The sequence below is a fragment of the Erinaceus europaeus genome, chromosome X, assembly GCF_950295315.1.
Source record: "Erinaceus europaeus chromosome X, mEriEur2.1, whole genome shotgun sequence".
Classification (NCBI taxonomy): domain Eukaryota; kingdom Metazoa; phylum Chordata; class Mammalia; order Eulipotyphla; family Erinaceidae; genus Erinaceus; species Erinaceus europaeus.
In genome coordinates, this window is record NC_080185.1 from 62,191,562 (window position 1) to 62,214,288 (window position 22,727).

Here is a 22,727-nt window from a genome sequence, read left to right on the forward strand (position 1 = left end):
TTATTATTAAATCACTAATAAAAATTTTAAAGAACAACAACGAGAAAATAGAACTTAAAGAAAAAATAAAAAGGAGAAGATGGCAGCCTGGAGACAACACCTATTGTGAGCCCCGAAAGGAAGAAGCTTTCAACCTTGGATTCTCAGGAGAGGCCACCAGGTTCCAGATGCTACCATGATGCCCACAGGACTTCCCTGGGCAGAGGACCTCTCCAATGTGTCCTGGAGTCCCGCTTCCCTAGAGCACCACGCCATTGGGGAGAGAGAGAGACAGGCTGGAAGTATGGATTGACCTGTCAGTGCCCATGTTCAGCCGGGAAGCAATTACAGAAGCCTGACAGTCCACCTCTGCACCCCATAATGACCCTGGGTCCATACTCCCAGAGGGCTAAAGAATAGGAAAGCTATCAGGGAAGGGGACGCGATATGGAGTTCTCGTGGTGGGAACTGTGTGAAGTTGTACCACTCTTATCCTATGGTTTTGTCAGTGTTTCCTTTTTGTAAATAAAAAGAAAAAAGAAAAAAAAAGAAAAGAAAAAGTGGCCTCTTGGAGCAGTGGATTTGTAGTGCCGTCACCAAGCCCGAGCAGTAACCCTGGTGGAAAATATAATAGAAGTCCAGCAGCTCCATGGGCAGAGACAGCAGAGCTTTGGCACACCTCAGGGGGGAGGACAGGGCACATGACTATAGTGTCCGTGAAACTTTGGTGACATGCAGGATGGAGGCTTCCACAGGCTGGTTGCTCCTAAGGGTCCAAGGAGATTCATTTCTATTAGAAAGGCAGAATTTAGCATCTCCTATGTGACAATAGTGTCAAATGGGTCAAATTGACCAAATGACCTCAAGGTTTAGGAGCCCAGGCTGCTGGCTTGACTAGTAAGCCTGGCCCTGTCCCATATCTGTAATGTCCAGTCTTTAGGTGCACCCAAGTCACTTAGGACCACAACGGACTGTGACTTGGTTAGGATGGGTCAGCAACCCAAAGAGGGTCTGATGATGATTGGCAAGAGTTTCTTAAGATATTTAGGAAATATTTCATTTGGAGCCCAGGATGTAGAACAGAACATCAATCCTTGGACCGTCAAACAGAAGGTTTCTAGTTAGAATCCTGGCCTCTCCTATGGAAGACCCATGCTCTGGTACTTTTGCTCTCTCCCCTCTTTCTCATAAAGAAATGCATGTTTAAAGAATAAAATTAAAGTAGCTAATTATGTCAGTGTGACTCTGGGTACTCTTTTGAATCCATTGTCTACAGAGTTCAAGAGCTGCATATTGGTTGGGAGGTATTCAGGTACTACATTACACTAGGTCAGACACTCTGCTTATGTAATTGTTTCAAGGTGAGATATCATTTATCTTGTGATTCTACAGATAGGAGTTTTCTTATCTCATTTTCATTTTGCTTTTTGGTGGGTAATTAGTAGGTCAATGCCACTGGCTTTATCTAACATAGAGATATAGGAAATTAGAGCACCAGGACTTGTGTGATGCTATCTAATTAAACATAAATGCCAAAATGCTTTCATTTAGAATATAAATACTCAATATATACAACCTAATAAGATACCCTGCATGAACTTATTTTCAGAAATGAAAAGTGGCACACCTGGTAGAGTGTCCATGTTAACATGCTCAGGGACCCAGGTTTAAACTCCTAGTTCCCACCTTCAGGAGGAAAGCTTCACAAGTGTTGCATGTTTTTCTCTTTATTTCTCCATTTCTTTCATTCCTTTTCCTCTCATTTTTTCCTCTGTCTTCATTAAATAAATAAATAAATATTTTTAAAAGAATAGAAGAATTTTACTGTGGCCATATAGCTACTATATACAGAGGATATCATGAGATGAAGTTATATCGCTATGCTTTTTGTTTGTTTGGTTTTTGTTTTCTGAACATATTTTCCTTTGGTCCTCTGCGTACTTCCTGTACCATTGTTGCCAGTGTTAATCAGCAAGGGAAGGAAAATAAACAGTTGAAGTTATTTCTTCATGATCAAATGCTCATGAAAAGTGATGAGTATACCCAGTGTGCCCAAACAACTCACACCTGACAATGTGAAATTCAGCAGCTCAAAGTAATAGGCATATTCTTTGGCATAATGTCATGGATTTCAAATAGAAATATATTCAGTACAAAATAAACACTTTTCCAGTTGAAGGAATATGTATAAAAATATAGGAATTCTAAATAGGATGTTTACTCATAATGTGTCATTTTTGTTGATACAGTTACTTGAAATATACCATACATGACAAAAACAATCAAATGCACATATTTTTAATTTTAGTAGAAAATTAATATTATCGAAGGTTGTCTCAAATATTTACACACAGAACATTGGTTTAGAAAGTAACATAATCAAGATGGCAGAAGATAATATTTTATTTTATTTTTTAAACATTTTCCTTTATTGGGGGATTAGTGTTTCACAGTCACCAGTAAATACAGTAGTTTGTACATGCATATCATTTCTCAGTTTTCCACATAACAATACAACCCCCACTATGTCCTCTGTCATCCTTTTCCTGGACTTGTACTCTCCCCCCCTACCCCAGAGTAGAAAAGAATATTTTATTATTCATCCCCAAATAAATGTCTATTTTGACAACAACACACAAGCATGCCCTCTTTTGAGGGAGCTCAGATGTCCAGGACAGAAGTCCCATCACCCTGTTGGGGCAAAAGAATCCAGAAGAGAATATGTTTTTGTGGCTATGAAGAAACTTTTCAGGGGAATGGGTGGTGGTGCACTGGTTTAATCATACATAGTATGGCACAAAGTATGAAGTACAGGACCTGTGTAAGGATCTTGGTTCGAGCCCCCAAATTCCCACCTGCACGGGGATTGCTTCATAACAATGAAGCAGGCCTGCAGGTGTCTCTCTCCCCGTCCTTATATTCTCTTCCCCTCTCCAATTTCTCTCTGTCCTATACAATAAAAGGGGAAAAATGGTCAACAACAGTAGTGGATTCATAATGCAGGCACTGAGCCCCAGTGATAAACCTGGAGGGAAAAAAAAAAACCTTTAAATTTATCAGCATTAGCCTTCCTCCCAAACTGCTCAACAGCATGCCAAAAAAGCCTTTTCTACCTGCACAATTTCCCACGATGGGAAAGAGTGTGTGTGTGTGGTCAGGACCTGACATCTCCAACTAGATGGTACTGGAAGGTTCACTTCTTATTTTATTTTATTTTTTATTTAAGAAAGGATAAATTAACAGCTCCGTAGGGTAGGAGGGGTACAACTCCACACAATTCCTACCACCCAATCTCCATATCCCACCCCTCCCCTGATAACTTTCCCATTCTCTATCCCTCTGGGAGCATGGACTCAGGGTCATTGTGGGTTGCAGAAGGTGGAAGGTCTGGGTCTGTAATTGCTTCCCCGCTGAGCGTGAGCATTGACAGGTTGGTCCATACTCCCAGTCTGACTCTCTTTCCCTAGTAGGTTCACTTCTTTCTTGCTCCACTGAAAGCACTGAGGATATCAGCCTGAGTGAAGTGGTTGGAGACTGAGAGAAACAAGGGAAAATATCAACAGCTCACATCAAATAGAACTATAAATTCATCAAGGGGCTCCAAATCCTACCAACCACTTCTTTGGTTCTGTCAAAAGATCCACTAACAAATCTATAGTCGCAGCTTGACTGTGGTACTCCTCAGCTAGTCCCTGAGCAGTTCGTATAGACTGCATGCTACCCTACTCTGCCAACCAGAAGCAATGCCTTAGGTGTACTCCTGGTATACCACTGCTTGGGCTCTGTCAGCAGATTTCTCAACAGAAACTTTAAGGGCCAAAAAAGAATGGCAAGATATATACAGAATGCTCTTTGGGAAGTACTCCCAACTAATAATAACATACCCAACCAGACTATCATTTATATTTGTTAGTGGGATAAAGAGCTTCACAGACAAACAACAACTGAAGAAACACATCAACAATAAACTAAACCTGTAATCATTAATAAGTGCCACATAGAAAACTAGTAATGAATGTTTACTTCTATAACTTCACTACATGTCAATGGCATGAGATCACTCATCAAAAGGCACAGAGTAGCAGGGTGAATCTGGAAACAACCCAATGATGTGTTGTTTACTAGAGACACTATTTACTTATCTTTAATATTTTATTCATTAATTTACTGGATAGAAATAAACTGACATGGAAAGGGGAAATAAAAAGGTAGAAAGAGGTACACCTACAGCTCTGTGGGGACTGGGGACTTGAACACAGGTCCTTACATATTGTAACAATTGCACCCAAACAGATGTGCCACAACCTGGCGCCCTCTAGGAGACACTTTAAATCTTTTTTATTTTTATTTTTAAAATTTCATTTATTTTTAAAATAAAAATAGAAAATATCAACAAAACCATAGGATAAGAGGAGTAAAATTCCACACATTTGCTACCGCCAGAGTTCTATATCTCATCCTCTCCACTGGAAGCTTCTTCCTCTTCTTTATCTGTTTGGGAGTATGGTCCCAGTATCATTATGGGGTGCAGAAGTGGGAGGTCTGTAATTACTTATTCACTGAACATGGTTGTTGGCAGGTGGATCTATACTCCCAACCTATTTCTTTTTTAAAAAATTTAAAAAAAAATTTATTTATTTATTTATTCCCCTTTTGTTGCCCTTGTTTTATTGTTGTAGTTATTATCAATGTCATTGTTGTTGGATAGGACAGAGAGAAATAGAAAGAGGAGGGGAAGACAGAGAAGAGGAGAGAAAGACAGACACCTGCAGACCTGCTTCACCACCTGTGAAGCGACTCCCCTGCAGGTGGGGAGCCAGGGGCTCAAACCTGGATCCTTTTGCCAGTCCTTGAGTTTGGCGCCACCTGCGCTTAACCCGCTGCGCTACAGCCCAACTCCCTCCCAACCCGTTTCTATCTTTATGTAGTAGGGCAGGTCTTGGGAGAGATGGATTTGCAGGGTATAATGGTGAGGTCATCTGTCCAGGGAAGTCAAGACGCTTTAAATTTTAATTACAAATACAGATTCAAAGTGAAAGGATAGACAAAACCATACAGGGTAACTGGAACCTATAGAACACAGGACAGCCATGCTTATTTCAAATTTTAAAGCAGGAAGAGTGTTAAAAGGTGGGGATGAACAGTATGTAATGATTTAGATTTTGATAAATCAATATGATTTAATAATTATCAACATTTATTCTTGAAAGGAAGATCATACTATGCTAATAAACTATAAAAAGAACTGAAAAGACCCATCAAGAGCAATATGAAAATAATGAGATATTGTAACAGCATATAATAAAAGGGTCCAATGAAACTAAGTGCTGATTTCTTGTATTGAATTGATAAACATTTCACCAGTCCCATTAAGAAAAAGGGAAAGGAGCTGGGGAGCCAGCATAAAGGTTATGCAAAAGTCTTTCAAGCCTGAGTCTCTGAGGCCCGAGGTTCAATCTCCAGCACCACCATAAGCCAGAACTGAGCAGTGTTATGGTAAAAAAATAAGAAAAAGAGAAAGAACTCTTTATATATTTATTTTAATTTTTTATTTATAAAAAGGAAGCATTGAATAAACCATAGGATAAGAGGCGTACAACTCCACACAATTCCCACCACCAGATCTCCATATCCCATCCCCTCCCCTGATAGCTTTCCTATTCTTTAACCCTCTGGGAGTAAGGACCCAATGTCATTGTGGGTTGCAGAAGGTGGAAGATATGGCTTCTGTAATTGCTTCCCCGCTGAACATGGGCATTGACAGGTGGATCCGTACTCCCAGCCTGTCTCTCTCTTGCCCTAGTGGGGAAGGGCTCTGGGGAATCAGAGATCCAGGACAAACTGGTGGGGTTGGTTGTCTGTCCAGGGAAGTCTGGTCTGCATCATGCTAGCATCTGGAACCTGGTGACTGACAAGAGAGTTAACATACAAAGCCAAACAAATTGTTTACCAATTATGGACCTAAAGACTGGAATAGTGCAGATGAAGAGTTGGGGGGTCCTCCATTTTGTATATAGCTAGTAGGCATATTTTAGTTATATTCCAAAGGACCTGTGGCTATACTAGTTTTTTTTATTTTGTTTTCTTTTTCTTTTTCTTTTTACCCCTGAGCCTGAAATTATTGACTGGGGAGATGATGTCATGGCTGGAAAAAGGACCAGAAAGCTGGATCAGGGAAGAGAGTTGCTCCCTAATATGGGAAAGGGATATAAACATTGTTGAGTGTAAACCCCATCGCTTTGTGAGCTGGGGCCCATATTCAGCTTAGGAGCCTATGTGACCACGTCCATGTAGATCTGAGCTCACATTCTGTGGTTATGAGTAGGAACATTCCAAGCTGCACTAATATCGACCCATCTTTCTTCGGAGGATGGAACATTCTCTATCATGATTGATCCAAGTTGAGGGCAAGGTCCTATGGGGGCCCACAAAGGGGTATATTATGTTGTTACTGATAAAAATGACCAGTAACAATGGAGAGAGGGATTTATTCGAGGTCTAGGCCTATCATGAAATGGAATCTCAGGACTTCCTAATTAGTGCTCCAGCTGACGGGATGGCCTGATAATGACTAAAGAGTCATTGTTAAAGTATGCCAGTCTCTTGCCCTTATTCAGCTTTTTCAGTCCTTGCTTTGATAAGGTTAGCTTTGGAGTGAGTGAGAGAACTGGAATGGGAAGTAGGTTAGGAGGGTATATACTAAGTCTAAGTAGACACTATTTCATTAGGAACTTTATACTGACTCACTACAGACTATTGTGTACTTTTGCTTTCAGGTATATATTTTGCCCTGATTTATGGATACATGTGAATATATGCTCTGTCTCACGGGACCTGATCTATAGCTAGGTTTTGGAACTTTGTTAGGAAGTGAACTTCCTGGAAAGGAATTAGAGAATACTATGAAAGGAAAGGTCTCACTTGAGTAATGAGGGTGAAGGGTTGACATTCCATGCCTGATGTCTCTGGACACAGTCTGAAGTGAAGTATGCTGAGGTGGTACTCATTGAGTTGATTAGGTTGGGATCTGTGGATGCAATATCATTTGGTATGAATTGAGAGAAGCATGCAGGAAAGTGAGCCCCACCCTAGAGGTTCCAGGACTGGGGGAAATTTACGCTCTATAGAGGAAGCTGGATGTTCCTTCTGTCTTAGGGTTTAAGAAGACAATAGATGGTTATTTCTATAATCACATTATTTGACAATTGAATTAACTTTGAAATATCCCTTTATTAGGATTTGCTATATCACACAAAGCATCACCATAATTTATGTCCTTTGACAGTATTTGTATATAGCTGTGCCACTGGTTGCTTCTGTTATCCCTGGTCTTTTAAGAGAGTCCACATATCAAAGACTCAGCCTATGTATTAAAAAGACTCAGTATGTGTTTTAAAAAGTTTGAGACATTCAATCAGTTTTACTCTCATATTTATTAACTAGTGATTTATATGACTACAAATTAATAGGAGTTGCTTCACGGATGGTGAAGCTGGTCTGCAGGTGTCTTTCTCTCCCCCTCTCTGTCTTCCTCTCTTCTCTTCATTTCTCTCTGTCCTATCCAACAACATCAGTAACAACAACAATAATAACTATAACATTACAACAACAAGGGCAACAAAAGGGAAAATAAATAATAAAAAATAATTAATTAAAAATAAACATAATAAATAAATTAAATTAAATATGAAATAATTTAGGACTATAGAAAGAATTCTTAATATTTATACTAGATATATATAATGATATAATCTATAAAAAAGTGTTTATTTTTCATTAAATATTTTTAATTTTTAAAAAATTATTATCTTTATACATTGGATTGAGACATCCAGAAATTGAGAGGGGAGGCAGAGTAATAGAGAGATAGTTGCAGCCTTACTTCACCACTGGTAAAGCTTTCCCCCTGCAGGTGGATACTGGGGGCTTGAACCCAGGGTCCTTGCACATTGCAAGGTGTTCACTGAAGCAGGTACACTACCACCTGAACCATATAAAAATAACTTGTTAAGAGAAATCACAAGTAGAACCTGAACTGGAATTGGTGTATTGCACCAAGGTAAAAGACTCTGGGGTGGGTGGGTGGGGGAGGAACACAGGTCTAAAAAGGACAACAGAGAACCTAGTGGGGGTTGTATTGTTATATGGAAAACTGGTAAATGTTATGCATGCACAAACTATTGTATTTACTGTAGATGTAAAATATTAATTCTCCAATAAAGAAATAAAAAAACACCATTCCCACCACCAAAAGACTGTTTCCCATGTATCTCTGTTGTTGTTTTCAGTGTCTCTTAATCTCTTTTTTTAAGTTTTTTTTTGCATCCTTCTTAGTTTTCTCTAACTCATTCTTTGTCTGGCTAATTCTGTTTTCTCTTTCTGTTAATCTACTTTACTTGCCCTCAGCTTCCTTCTTCAGTTCAGTTATAGTATTAGCTTGTTCTGCTACTTGTCCTTTTAGCTCAGTTATTTCAGCTTTCGGTTCTCTAATTACCTTGAGGTAGCTAGTATTTTCTTTGACGGTCTCATCCGTTGTTTTCCTATTTCTGATAGCCTTTTCCTCATTAGTTGTCCTTATTTATGTGATTAATAGTTTAATTATTGTTTGGATATCATCATTATTTATAGTTGCTTCTGGTTTACTTGGAACTTTTGGGGGGCTTCTGTCTTGATTCACTGTGGTAGTAGTTTTATTTGCTCCCAATTTAACCATTTTTTTTATTGGTGTGCTTTGTTTTTTCTCTCCTGTTGTTCTTCAATTGTTGTGTTGTGTGAGTATAGGCCACACTATTGTCTTTTCTCAAATGAAGACACATACCTCAGAAAGTACAACAATAGCAGCCAAAGCAAAGATTAATGCAGCTCAACCAAAACCAGCTCCGCAAGCAACATCTCCACTCTAAAAATAAAATCAAACAATACCAAAAAGAAAGAAAAAAAAGTAAAAGGAAAGGCAAGAATAGAAAATTATGTAAATAAACTGTCAACTATAAATTCTAGAGATAGTGCCAAGAGAGAGGAAAGAAAAGAGGAGAGAGCCACAGGGAGAGAGATAGAGAGAGAGAGAGGCCACTTTGAGTCAGAGTTCTTCTACAGGTAAATTCACAAAAGAGTGCTAGTGAATACAGCAAAAAAAAATCAGTTAAAGGAAAGAGATTTTTCAGATAAGTTAGAAGGAAAGAAAAAACGAAGAGGAGATAACAGAGAGAGGAACAATTTCCTCCCACAATATGTAGCACACCCAATCAACTTTCTAAGGAAAAAGCAGCAATAGCTAATTTTGCTCAACCTGGGAAGGAGGGAAAAGAGACAAGCACAAATAATAATAATAAGAATAAAATTAATAATAAATTAAAATCCCTAACAGTCAGTCTACAGATTGAACCAGTCTGGATAAGCTGCATGCAGCCTTGTCCCCTTCCCACACCAAGGTAAGACCAAGGCCCTGATTGGTCAGGTATTCTGTCACTCAGATTTCCAGCCCCCTTTTAAAAAAGACTTTTCTAGGGGGATATATCATCATAGTCCTTTGAATGACACTCCCGCCAATCCAGGAATCTTGATAAAGAAAATATCTCCACAGGAGTTCTACCGGGAGTAGCTGGTTTGGGGGTTGGTCTTGTGTGTGTGGAGTGTGTGTGGGGAGATAATAGTGAAATAGCAAAACAGAAAACTATCAGCCAGATCCCTGTTTCCTTTGTCTTTTTTGGCCTCTGTTTGCCAGCCCAAATGTGGATTATAGGGCTCTTAGTTCCTATCTGCTCACCCAAAGCACCCTTACTCCACCACTGACTCATATCACCTACCCTCACCCAATTTTCCTACTTTTGAAACAGCCTCCTTTCAGAGCGCAAGCCAGGTGTTGTCTCCAAGTCACCATCTTGGCTCCACCTGGGATTTATTTTTCAACCCAGCTGTGGGAGCCTGAGCTGATACAGGGCTTGAACTATAGCCAGATTTTTTTCAGTTAAACAATAGTGAGTCCCTGTGGGCAGTTCAATATTCTGTTGCCCCTAGTTTACACATAAAGCATCCAGACCCACTTTCCTGCCACCGGCAGCCCTTACTTCTTTTCCACCCACTGACCATATGTGTCACACTCACCTGTGGCTTAGTGAGTTTCTGAAGAAATTTCATTTGTATTTCATTGTGTTTTTAAGTGATTTTTGTTTCTTTTTCTAGTTTATCAGGTGAGCTATCTGAAACATCTCTTTTACTCCATAGCCACACTTCCATAAGTTCTCCCATTATAATCGTATAAATCACTAAAAGTTTAATATGTCAAGGGAAAATAGGTGATCATTTTAAGTTCTTTAACTGTCTAGATTTTAGCTCTGAATGTGTGTGTGTGTATGTGTGTGTGTGTATGTGTGTGTGTGTGTGTGTGTTGAGTCTAAATATATAAGGTTTCAAATTTGTAAGCTGAACGAATTCTCACACTGGGCATAGATTATGTAACACTTTCTGAAACTGTTTTTGTTTTTTTTCTAAAATACCCAAGTTACTTACAACCTTAAGTCAAAAATATAAAAATAATTGGATTGTGCTAGTATCTAAGATATTGTTATTAGTCAATATCCATAAGCAGCATAATGCATGGTAAGGCATTATATTACAGTAAATTCTAACCATTGGATTTTCAAGAAAAATAAACTACCACCTAACTTAGTTATAATAATAATAATAACTATTATTATTAACTATTGCTATTTTAAACTCTAAGACTACAAGGAACCTTTCCCATTCTTCTTAAAATTAATATTTATTTGTAAAAAGGAAACATTGATGTGGTCCAGGAGGTGGTGCAGTGGATAAAGCATTGGATTCTCAAGCATGAGGTCCTGAGTTCAATCCCTGGCAGCACATGTACCAGAGTGATATCTGGTTCTTTCTCTCTCTGTCCTCCTATCTTCATGAATAAATAAATAAAATTTTTTAAAAAAGGAAACAGTGACAAAACCATTGGATACGAGGGGTACAACTCCACACAATTTCCACCACCAGATCGCTGTATTCCATCCCTTCCCCTCATAGCTTTCTTATTCTTTAACCCTCTGTGAGTATGGACCCAAGATCATTTTGGGATGCAGAAGGTGGAAGATCTGGCTTCTGTAATTGCTTCCCTGCTGAACATGGGCAGTGACAGGTTGATCCATATTCCTAGCCTGCCTTTCTCTTTGCCTAGTAGGGTGGGAATGTGGGGAAGCGGAGCTCCAGGACACATTGGTGGCGTCATCAGTCCAGGGAAGTCTGGTCGACATCATGCTGGCATCTGGAACCTAGTGGCTGAAAAGAGAGTCAACATACAAAGCCAAACAAACTTTCGAACAATCATGAACCTAAAGGCTGGAATAGTGCAGATGAAGAGTTGGGCGGTCCTGCATTTTGTAGATAGCTAGTAGGCATATTTTAGTTATATTCCAAAGGGCCTGTGGCTATACTAGTTTTTTTTTTCCCTGAGCCTAAAATCAAATATGCAGGTGGACCCAAGTTATTGTCTGGGGAGATGATGTCATGGCTGGAAAAGGAACAGAAAGCTGGATCAGGGAAGAGAGTAGCTCCCTAAAAAGGTAAAGGGGTATAAATATTGTTGACTGTAAACCCCACCACTTTGATGTAATCTGGGGCCCATACTCATCTTAGGAGCCTATGCGACCTCTGCATCCCTGTAGATCTGAGCTCACATTCTCTGGTCATGAATAGGAACAACCCAAACTGCCCCAATATCCACCCATCTTCCTCAGGTGTAGCATAGAGTATGTTGTCCATTCTCCCTTTGTAGGATGTAGCATTTGTCGGGAAATGGTGAGGATGTGGTTGAGCTTGGCAGGGCTTAACATGAGGAGTGCATATAACCTGTCAGTCTCTCTCTACCAAGAGCTTGAGCAAGGAGGGACAGGAGTAACCCCAAAGGTGTGCCTCGTCCTATCAGATTCCCTGCCTCACAAGCACCCGCATTCCTGATATTATGGCCATTAGATAAAAAGAAAGGGGAGATGTTGGGAAACTGTGAGGAGCCTCACAAAGCACCCTGCATTCCTGACACTATGGCCTATCTACATAATCATTGTTTTGCCTGAAAGATCCCCACTCATTCTATTCTTGGATCTATCTTTTATTTTATTTTATTTATTTATTCCCTTTTGTTGCCCTTGTTGTTTTATTGTTATAGTTATTATTGTTGTCGTTGTTGGATAGGACAGAGAGAAATGGAGAGAGGAGGGGAAGACAGAGAGGAGGAGAGAAAGATAGACACCTGCAGACCTGCTTCACCGCCTGTGAAGCGACTCCCCTGCAGGTGGGGAGCCGGGGTTCAAACTGGGATCCTTATGCCGGTCCTTGTGCTTTGCGCCACCTGTGCTTAACCTGCTGCGCTACAGCCCAACTCCCAATCTATCTTCTTTCTACCCTCAAGACCCTCTCTGCATCCAGGGTATTATTAATCCTACCAGTTTAAACCCTCACAACAGTTGCTAAGGAAGTTCCTACCTTTCCAGCTCTGTTTTGCCTTTCTCCGCCCCTTTCCTAGCCATTTATATTTCCAACTTGCCACTTCCGGGTCTGTCTTTTCAAAAACCGTGGCTCTCTGATCAATAAAGATATTGCATTGCCCCATCACGAGCTTGGTTCATGAGTCATCTCTCTCCCACGTCGCTGAGTGAGTAGCAGCCCAAGCTGGCTCTGGTTTCGTTCTCTCCAACCCAGAGAGTACACTTACTGGAAGAGGCATACCCATGCTAGCCCAGCTAGCTCAGTTGGTAGAGCATGAGACTCTTAATCTCCGGGTCATGGAATTGTGCCCCACGTTGGGTGACAGATGTCAGGCTAGCATGGGAGTTCCTCTTCCTGTGAGTGTACTCTTTGGGTTGGAGAGAAGGAAACGTTCAATACATGTGAACATATGCTCTCTCACAGAGCCTGGTCTATATCTAGATTTTGGGAATTTGTTAGAAAGTGATCCACCTGGGATGGAATTAGAGAATACTATGAAAGGAAAGGTCTCACCTGAGTAATGAAGCTGAAGGGTTGTCATTCCACACCTGAAGTCTCTGGACACAGTCTGAACTGAAGTATATGGAGATGGCATCCATTGTGTTGATTAGGTTGCGATCAGCAGATGCAATATTATTTGATATGGATTGGGAGAGGCATGTGGGAAAGTGGGCCCTATCCTAAGGTTCCAGGACTGGGGGAAATATAGGCTCTATAGTGGAGATGTGAGGTTCCTGCTGACTTAGGGTTCAAAAAGACAATGGATAGTTAATGTTATCATCACATTATTTGGTAATTGCGTTAACTTTGAAAAGTCCTTTTGTTAGAATTTGCTGTATAGTACCCAATATTTTATATAGCTGTGCCACTGGTTGTTTCTGATCTACTTGATCTAGGCTTTTGAGAGAGTCTGCAAATCAAATACACAGCCTATATATTGAAAAGATTCAGTCTGTGTTTTAAAGACTTCGAGACATACAATTAATTTTCCCCCTCTCATATTAATTAGTGATTTATATGACTACATTTTACTAGGAGTGTACATAAGCACCATTCCCACCACCAAAAGACTGTGTCCCATCCCACGCACCCCCACACCCCACCGGTTCAGGAAGCCCCATGTCCACCCTCCACCTCAACAGAGTGTTTTTACTTTGGTGCCCTACATTCAAGTTAGTCAGATCCTGCTTCTAGTTTCCCTTTCAGATCTCCTTTCTCAACTTCTGTTGATGAGTGGGACCATCCCATATTCATCTTTATCTTTCTGACTTAGTTCACTTAACATAATTCCTTCTAGATCTGTCCAAGATGGGTCAGAGAAGGTGGGTTCATTGTTCTTGATAGTTGTATAGTATTCCATTGTGTATATATACCACAGTTTTCTCAGCCACTCATCTGTTATTGGGCACCTGGGTTGCTTCCAGGTTTTAGCTATTATGAATTGTGCTGCTATGAACATAGGAGTACACACCTATTTTTGGCTGGGTGTTATGGAGTCCTTGGGGTATAACCCCAGGAGAGGACTTACTGGATCATAGGGAACATCCATGTCTAGCCTTCTGACAGTTCTCCAGACTGCTCTCCACAGAGGCAGTACCAATTTACATTCCCACCAGCAATGCAAAAGGCTTCCTCTGTCCCCACAGCCTCTACAACACTTGTTGATACTGTCCTTTTTGATGTATGCCATTCTTACAGGAGTGAGGTGGTATCTCAATGTTGTCTTAATTTGCATTTTTCTGACAATCAGTGACCTGGAGCAGTTTTTCATGTTTGTTAGCCTTTTGGATCTCCTCTGTGGTGAATGTTTTGTTCATATCCTCTGCCTATTTTTGGATGGGGTCATTTGCTTTTTTGGTGCTACGTTTGCTGAGCTCTTTATATATTACGTTGATTAGTTTCTTGTCTGATGTATGGCATGTGAAGATCTTCACCCATTCTGTGAGGGGTCCCTCTGTTTGTTTAATAGTTTCTTGGATGTGCAGAAGCTTTTTAATTTGATGTAGTCCCATTGGTTTGTTTCTGCTTTAGTCTTTCTTGAAACTGGGTTTATTTCATCAAAAATGTCCTTGCAGTGTAGGTGGGAAAGTGTTTTACCAATGTTTCCCTCTAAGTATTTGATTGTTTCTGGTCTAACATCCAGGTCCTTGATCCAGTTGGAGTTGATTTTTGTTTCTGGCGAGATAAAGTGGTTCAAGTTCATTCTTCTGCATGTTTCAACCCAGTTTTCCCAGCACCATTTATTGAAGAGAGCCTCCTTCTTCCATTTAATGCTTCGGGCCCCCTTATCAAAGATTAGATGCCCATAGATGTGGGGATTTATTTCTGGGCTTTCAATTCTCTTCCACTGGTCTGTATGCCTATTTTTGTTCCAGTACCAGGCTGTTTTGATGATGATGGCTTTATAATATAGTTTGAGATTTGGGAGTGTGATGCCTCCATTTCTGTTTCTTTTCCTCAAGGTGGTTTTGACAATTCTAGGTGTTTTCAGGTCCCAGATAAATGATTGTAGTGTTTGTTCTATTCTCTTAAAGAAGCTTGGTGGAACTTTGATGAGTATTGCATTAAATTTGTATATGGCTCTGGGGAGAATATTCATTTTTTAAAATTTTTTATTTAAGAAAGGATTAATGAACAAAATCATAAGGTAGGAGGGGTACAACTCCACACAATTCCCACCACCCAATCCCCATAACCCACCCACTCCCATGATAGCTTTCCCATTCTCTAGCCCTCTGGGAGCATGGACCCAGGGTCATTTAGGGTTGCAGAAGGTAGAAGGTCTGGCTTCTGTAATTGCTTCCCCGCTGAACATGGGCGTTTACTGGTTGGTCCATACTCCCAGTCTGCCTCTCTCTTTCCCTAGTAAGGTGTGTCTCTGGGGAAGCTGAGCTCCAAGACACATTGGTGGGGTCTTCAATCCAGGGAAGCCTGGCCAGCATCCTGGTGGCATCTGGTACCTGGTGATTGAAAAGAGAGTTAACATACGAAGCCAAACAAATTGTTGAGCAATCATGGATCCCCAGCTTGGAATAGTGGAGAGGAAGTGTTAGGGGGGTACTCACTGCAAATTCTAGTGTACTTCTGCTTTCAGGTATATATTTTGCAGTAGTTTATGGATACGCGTGAACATAAGCTCTCTCTCACAGAAACTGGTGTATATCTAGGTTATGGACTTTGTTAGAAAGTGAACCACCTGAGATGAAATTAGAGTGTACTATAAAAGGAAAGGGTTCACCCGAGTAATGAAGCTGAAGGGTTGTCATTCCACACGTGAAGTCTCTGGACACAGTCTGAGGTGAAGCATGTTGAGGTGGCAATCGTTGTGTTGGTTAGGTTGTTATCGTTGGATACAATATTATTTGGTATGGATTGGGAGAGGCATATGGGAAAGTGGGCCCTATCCAAGGGTTCCAGGACTGGGGGAAGCAGGGGCTCTATAGTGGAGATGTGAGGTTCCTGCTGTCTTAGGGTTCAAAAAGACAATCGGTAGTTAATGTTATCATCACATTATTCGGTAATTGGGTTAACTTTGAAAAGTCCTTTAGTTAGGGTTTGCTGTACAGTACCCAGTATCTTGTATATAGCTGTGCTATTGGATGCTTCTAATTTACTTGGTCTAGGCTTTTGAGAGAGTCCGCATATCAAATACACAGCCTATATATTAAAAAGATTCAGTTTGTGTTTTGGAAACTTTGATACATACAACTGATTTTCCCCCTCTCATATTAACTACTGATTTATATGTCTACATTTTGCTAGGAGTGTACATAAACACCATTCCCACCACCAAAAGACTGTGACCCATCCCTCCCACCCACTACCACCCCCCACTGGCCAAGGAAGCTGCATGTCTACCCCTCACCACAGGGTTTTTACTTTGGTGCCCTACTTACAATTTGATCAGGTCCTGATTTTAGTTTCCCTTTCAGATCTTCTTACTCAACTTCTGTTGATGAGTGGGATCATCCCATAATCATCTTTATCTTTCTGACTTAGTTCACTTAACATAATTCCTTCTAGCTCTGTCCAAGATGGGTCAGAGAAGGTGGGTTCATTGTTCTTGATAGCTGCATGCTATCCCATTGTGTATATATACCACAGCTTTCTCAGCCACTCATCTGTTGTTGGGCACCTGGGTTGCTGCCAGGTTTTAGCTATTATGAATTGTGTTGCTATGAACATAGGAGTACACACCTATTTTTGTTTGGGTGTTATGGAGTTTTGGGGAATAACCCCAGGAGAGTTATTACTGGATCATATGGAAGGTCCATGTCTAGCCTTCTGAGAGTTTTCCAGACTGCTCTCCACAGAGGCTGTACCAATTTACATTCCCACCAGTAATGCAAAAGGGTTCCTCTGTTCCCACAGCCTCTACAACATTTGTTGCTGCTGTCCTTTTTGATGTATGCCATTCTTATAGGAGTGAGGTGGTATCTTAGTGTTGTCTTAATTCGCATTTATCTGACAATCAGTGACCTAGAGCAGTTTTTCCTATGTTTGTTAGCTTTTTGGATCTCCTAGGAGGTGAATGTTTTGTTCATATCCTCTGCCTATTTTTGGATGGGGTCATTTGCTTTTTTGGTGCTACGTTTGCTGACCTCTTTATATATTTTGTTGATTAGTTTCTTGTCTGATGTCTGGCATGTGAACATCTCCCATTCTGTGAGGGGTCTCTATGTTTGTTTAATAGTTTCTTTGGATGTGCAGAAGCTTTTAAATTTGATGTAGTCCCATTGGTTTGTTTCTGCTTTAGTCTTCCTTGCAATTGGGTTTGATTCGTCAAAGATGTCCTTGAGGTGTAAGTGGGAAACTGTTTTACCAATCCTTTCCTCTAAGTATTTGATTGTTTCTGGTCTGACATCTAGGTCTTTGATCCATTTGGAGTTGATTTTTGTTTCTGGTGAGATAAAGTGGTTCAATATCATTCTTCTGCATGTTTCAACCCAGTTTTCCCAGCACCATTTATTGAAGAGAGCCTTCTTCTTCCATTTAATGCTTTGGGCCCCCTTATCAAAGATTAGATGCCCATAGATGTGGGGATTTATTTCTGGGCTTTCCATTCTGTTCCACTGGTCTGTGTGCCTATTTTTGTTCCAGTACCAGGCTGTTTTGATGATGATGGCTTTATAATATAGTTTAAGGTCTGGGAGTGTGATGCCTCCATTTCTGTTTCTTTTCCTCAAGATGGTTTTGGCAACTCTAGGTGTTTTCTGGTTCCAGATAAATGATTGTAGTGTTTGTTCTATTCTCTTATAGAAGCTTGGTGGAACTTTGATGGGTATTGCATTAAATTTGTATATGGCTCTGGGGAGAATATACATTTTTATGATATTTATTCTTCCGATCCATGAGCATGGGATGTCTTTCCATTTCTTGGTATCAGTTTCAATTTCCTTGAGTAGCGACTCATAGTTTTCAGTATATAGGTCTTTCACTTCTTCGGTCAAATGTATTCCTAGGTATTTTATTTATTTTGCTGAAAAAGTAAATGGGAGTGTTTTGTGGATGTCTTCTTCAGATTTAGTGTTTGCATAAAGAAATGCCACTGATTTTTGTACATTGATTTTGTAGCCTGATACCTTGCTATATTGCCTAATAACTTCCAGTAATTTTCTGCTGGATTCTTTAGGTTTTTCTATGTATACTATCATATCATCTGCAAATAGTGAGAGCTTGACTTCTTTCCCTGTTTCAATAAGGCTCTGCCTGGTGGAATATTTGTAGCTGGAATTGGCCACTTAGAAAGAAAAAAGGCCAGGGGTTTCAGAAAGGAATAGAATTAAATGCATGACACCCCCTGGTGGGACAGGAATCTTGGTAAGGAAAGAAGCTCAGCAGGGGATTCTGCTAGGAGAATATCTCTGGATCCCAGGGACTGGTTATGGGGGGAGGAGGTCAGGGGTCCACTTCGGGAATAAATTAAAAAAAATTCTTTTCTCCTTTCTTTTTACTGTATTTTCTAACCAAAATTGAGTTATAGTCACCTCATTGGTGTCACCGCTAGTACCCCTTATTGACTGTCCTGCTAAAGGCAAAAAACCTACCGTTTCCAGTAGATGCTGTTGAAGCTCAAGCTACTAGCAGCTTCTCATTCCGTTATCTTCCGGAATCCCCTGACCCCTTCTGTTTTGATCATCACGTTAGGTTCACTTGCATTGCCTAATGCTGTGGTCTATTTACATAATCACTGCTTTACCTGAGAACTGCCCTTCCTACAGGGCATTGGTTTAATCCCCAAAGCTTAGATGCAAGCTTAATACTTCCGAGCATGTGCACTTTTTCCTTCTCCTCACCCCCTATCCTACATACTTCCTCTTCTGACCTGACACTTCCACCTCAGGAGATACAAAGGACAGGATTTTCTAATGAATGTAGATAGATTGCACTGCATTCCCGCTCATCAATAAAGATTGCACTGCATTCCCGCTCATCAATAAAGATTGAACTGCGTCCCACTCAACCATGAGTTCTGGTCGTCTCTCTCCTGCCTGCGAAGCTAGCCTGGCATCAGCCTAGAATGTTTCCAGCTGTGACCATGGAGTGTGAGCTCAAACTGACAAGGTCTTAGAGGTTACAAGTGCCCCTCTGCTAAATATATATGAGCTCTGAGTCAGATCGACGTGGTAAACAGTTAGTTGCATTTATATATTTATTTTCTTCATGTTTGGGAGGTACCCCTTGCCCTAATCTGGCTTTCTAGTTGTATTCTCAGTTCTGACACCATTTTCCCAGACAATATTTCTAGTCCACCTCCATGTTAGCTATCAAGCTCAATCAAAGATTACCAATGTCACAGGACACTAGGAACATACCTAAAATAGACATCTTAGCCTTATTCCACCCCAAGGCCCTTACTATCACCTATTCTATTTCTACTTTTGGATTCCTGTTTATTCAACATTTTGTCCATTTGATTTTTTTTATAAATATTTATTTTATTTATTTATTCCCTTTTGTTGCCCTTGTTGTTTTATTGTTGTAGTTATTATTGTTGTTGTCGTTGTTGGATAGGACAGAGAGAAATGGAGAGAGGAGGGGAAGACAGAGAGGAGGAGGAGAGAAAGACAGACACCTGCAGCCCTGCTTCACCGCCTGTGAAGCGACTCCCCTGCAGGTGGGGAGCCGGGGTTCGAACCGGGATCCTTATGCTGGTCCTTGTGCTTTGCGCCACCTGCGCTTAACCCGCTGCACTACAGCCCGACTCCCTGTCAATTTGATTTTTATCTTACTGCCTTTCAGCCACAAAGCTGCAAATTCTAATGATACCAACCTGACTTCCCTGAGCAGATGACCTCACCAATGTGTCCTGAAATCCCACCTCCCCAGATCCCTACCCTACTAGGGAAAGATAGAAGCAGGATGGGGGTATGAATTCACCTATCAGCATCCATGTTCAGTGGAGAAGCAATTATAGAAGCCAGAACTCCCACCTTCTACATAAAAAAAATAATTTTGGTCCATACTTCCAGAGGGTTTAATGATAGAGGAAGATGACCAGAGAACTATGAACCCTAACTTCACTATGACCAGAAGTGTCTGTTGTTAGGTAGCTTGTTTTTACCCCATCACTGAAAGGAAAGAGACATTGAAAACACCAATGGAAGGTCAGGTTTCTCTTATGTGAGAGAGAAACAGATAAAGAATGCTCATATGTAGGTGTGACTTAGAAAGAAGTGAAGGCAGAACTGTAGAAAAAATTGGCAAAAATATGTAGATGCAAATAGTGATAGATATAAAATCAACCCATATCTTTAACCTTGGAAGAACTACTGCAGTTTCCAATCAAAGGGCTGGGGACATAGAACTGTGGTGGTTAGAATGGTGGGGAACTATACCATTATTTTATAATTTTGTAAATCATATTAAATCACTAATAAACTATATTTTAAAAATGAAAAAAACAAAGAGGGAGTCGGGCGGTTACACAGCAGGTAAAGCACAGGTGGCGCAAAGCACAAGAACCAGCTTAAAGATCCTGGTTCCAGACGCTGGCTCCCAACCTGTAGGGGAGTTGCTTCCCAAAAGGTGAAGCAGGTTTTCAGGTGTCTGTCTTTCTCTCCCTTCTCTGTCTTGTTAGCGAGCATAAATCAAACCACCATCTACTGTAAGGAAGCAAAGATGTTTATTGACGAATTGCAATCTGGGCCGAGATGGTGACTGGTGTTAGTCTACCAAGCTCGGCCCCGAACAGGGCTCAAACCATACAATTTATAGGAATTTAGACTACACTCAGGGAGGGGGAGCACATCACCTTATCAACCTACATCTAATAACAGGCTATAGCAAACACAAGATCTAATCATTTCAAACTTAGCAAAAGCATGATCTATTCAAAGCAAAGCACGGGCTAGTTTCAAATATAGTAAGATCACACAACCAATAGAATTCAACCAGGCACATCCTCCTGCCATCGGCTATGACCACCCATCCGGTAGACAGCACACCACAAAGTCAGTTCAAAGGTCCTGTTAAGGCTTGTCCCCAGGCAGGGTCCTTCGAACAATGGGTGGCCTTAACTGATTAGGTCCTGCTTATTCAAGGGGGAAGAGGCAAGGAATTTTACACCTCATACTACAAGCAACTCATACTAAAAGCACTTAACAAACAACTGCATAAAAAGGGAATTTCAATGCTACTGCCTTTTACATTCCCCACTTGTCTTAGCCGAGAATCAAATCTTTGATTCATCTTCATCTTTTTTTTCTTTTGGGTCAGTGGGATCAGCAATTGTCCTCTTCAAAGGAGTGTGATGAATCTAGTGGCACTTTCCGGCAACCTTTGCAGCAGTTGGTGTACTCAGGATCACAATATAAGGTCTTTCTCACTGGGTGTGTCTTGTGGAGCAGGCAGCAGGTGACAGGGTCCTTCCCAAAGGCTTGTAGCACCGCATTCTAATTGTCCTGCAATATAGGCTGGAGATCTGTAAGAACTTGGTAACAGTTGTGGGATGGATCAGAGACAAGAGCATCACAGATCATGACAGCAGCAGTCTGCCAAAAACCATTTCAAAGGGAGACGGTTTGTTTACAATGGGAGACAGTGTACTCTCAGAAGGGCCTGAGCCAGGAGCGATACCTATTCCCTGCCAGTTTCAAGGGTTAATTTAGTTAAAGTCTCTTTTAAGGTCTAATTTATCTCTCTACCTGCCCAGGGATATGGGACTCGTTAGCATAATGAAATTCTCAATTTGTTCTCATTTCTCGGGCCACTAACCGAGACACAAAAACAGTGAATGTCTGCTTACCAGAACCAATGGTGAGAGGGAACTCTCCACCTGGGCACTGTTTTATCTAAAATTTTTTTGCTCACCATCTATGCCTCCTCAGACTTTATTGGTTAAACCTCTATCTAACTTGAAAATGTGTCTATAAATATCAGCAAGTACTTATATCTAAAAGTCTCTGATTTTACTTCTGTAAAATCTATTTAGTCTCTAGTCCTAATCTCTTGCCCATCTTATTTCTCCTTACTGTATCCAGGGTCTTTTGGAAGCAGGGAGCCTAGTAGAATCAATGTCAAGGCTGGCTCTGCTTGTTGTGTAGCTGCACAAGTGGTTTCATCTGCCCTCTAGTTTCTTTTCTGATGTCCGGAACAATGGGTCACGGCTGCTTCTTGCAGGGTCCATGCAGCCTCCAGTAGGTTCTTTGCTGGATCATCTTCCCGGTGGGAGTCAGGAATCTTCTCTCCCCACATGCTCCGTGCACACACCATGTAGCAAAGGCATACCTCTTGGCAGTCATGCTTTTGTAGGGAGCCTCAGGATCCATCTCCAACATCAGGGTGGCAGGGTTCAGGCCGGTGGCAGCACTGAATTTCACTCATGGCTGGTCTAGGAACAGAACTTGGTAGCAGGTTAGGTGGGCATTGGACTTGTCCCAGTGATGGCTTGTCTGCTTTTCTTACCAGCTGTGCCACAGGTGCTACTGTCTTCAGGCATTTTGTCCATCCAGCAGCTACAGGGTTCAATATTTGACAAATAGGCAACGGGTCTGTGCCATGGCCCAAGTTTTTGGGTCAGCACTCCCCGGCTTATGTCTTTAAGTTCATCAACCAGCAGTCTAAATGGCTTGTTGATAAAACAGCCTTTCTTCCAGTGTCCTTTTTTTTTGCAGTAACATCACTGATCTTTCTCTACCCTTAGCCCCCAATTTTCTGACTTTCCTTTTCCTTCTGGGCACTGTCCCAACTTTTTTTTTTTTTTTAAAGTCTAATGTCAAAATATTTATCAACTTTTTAAAAACCCTCTGAGCAAT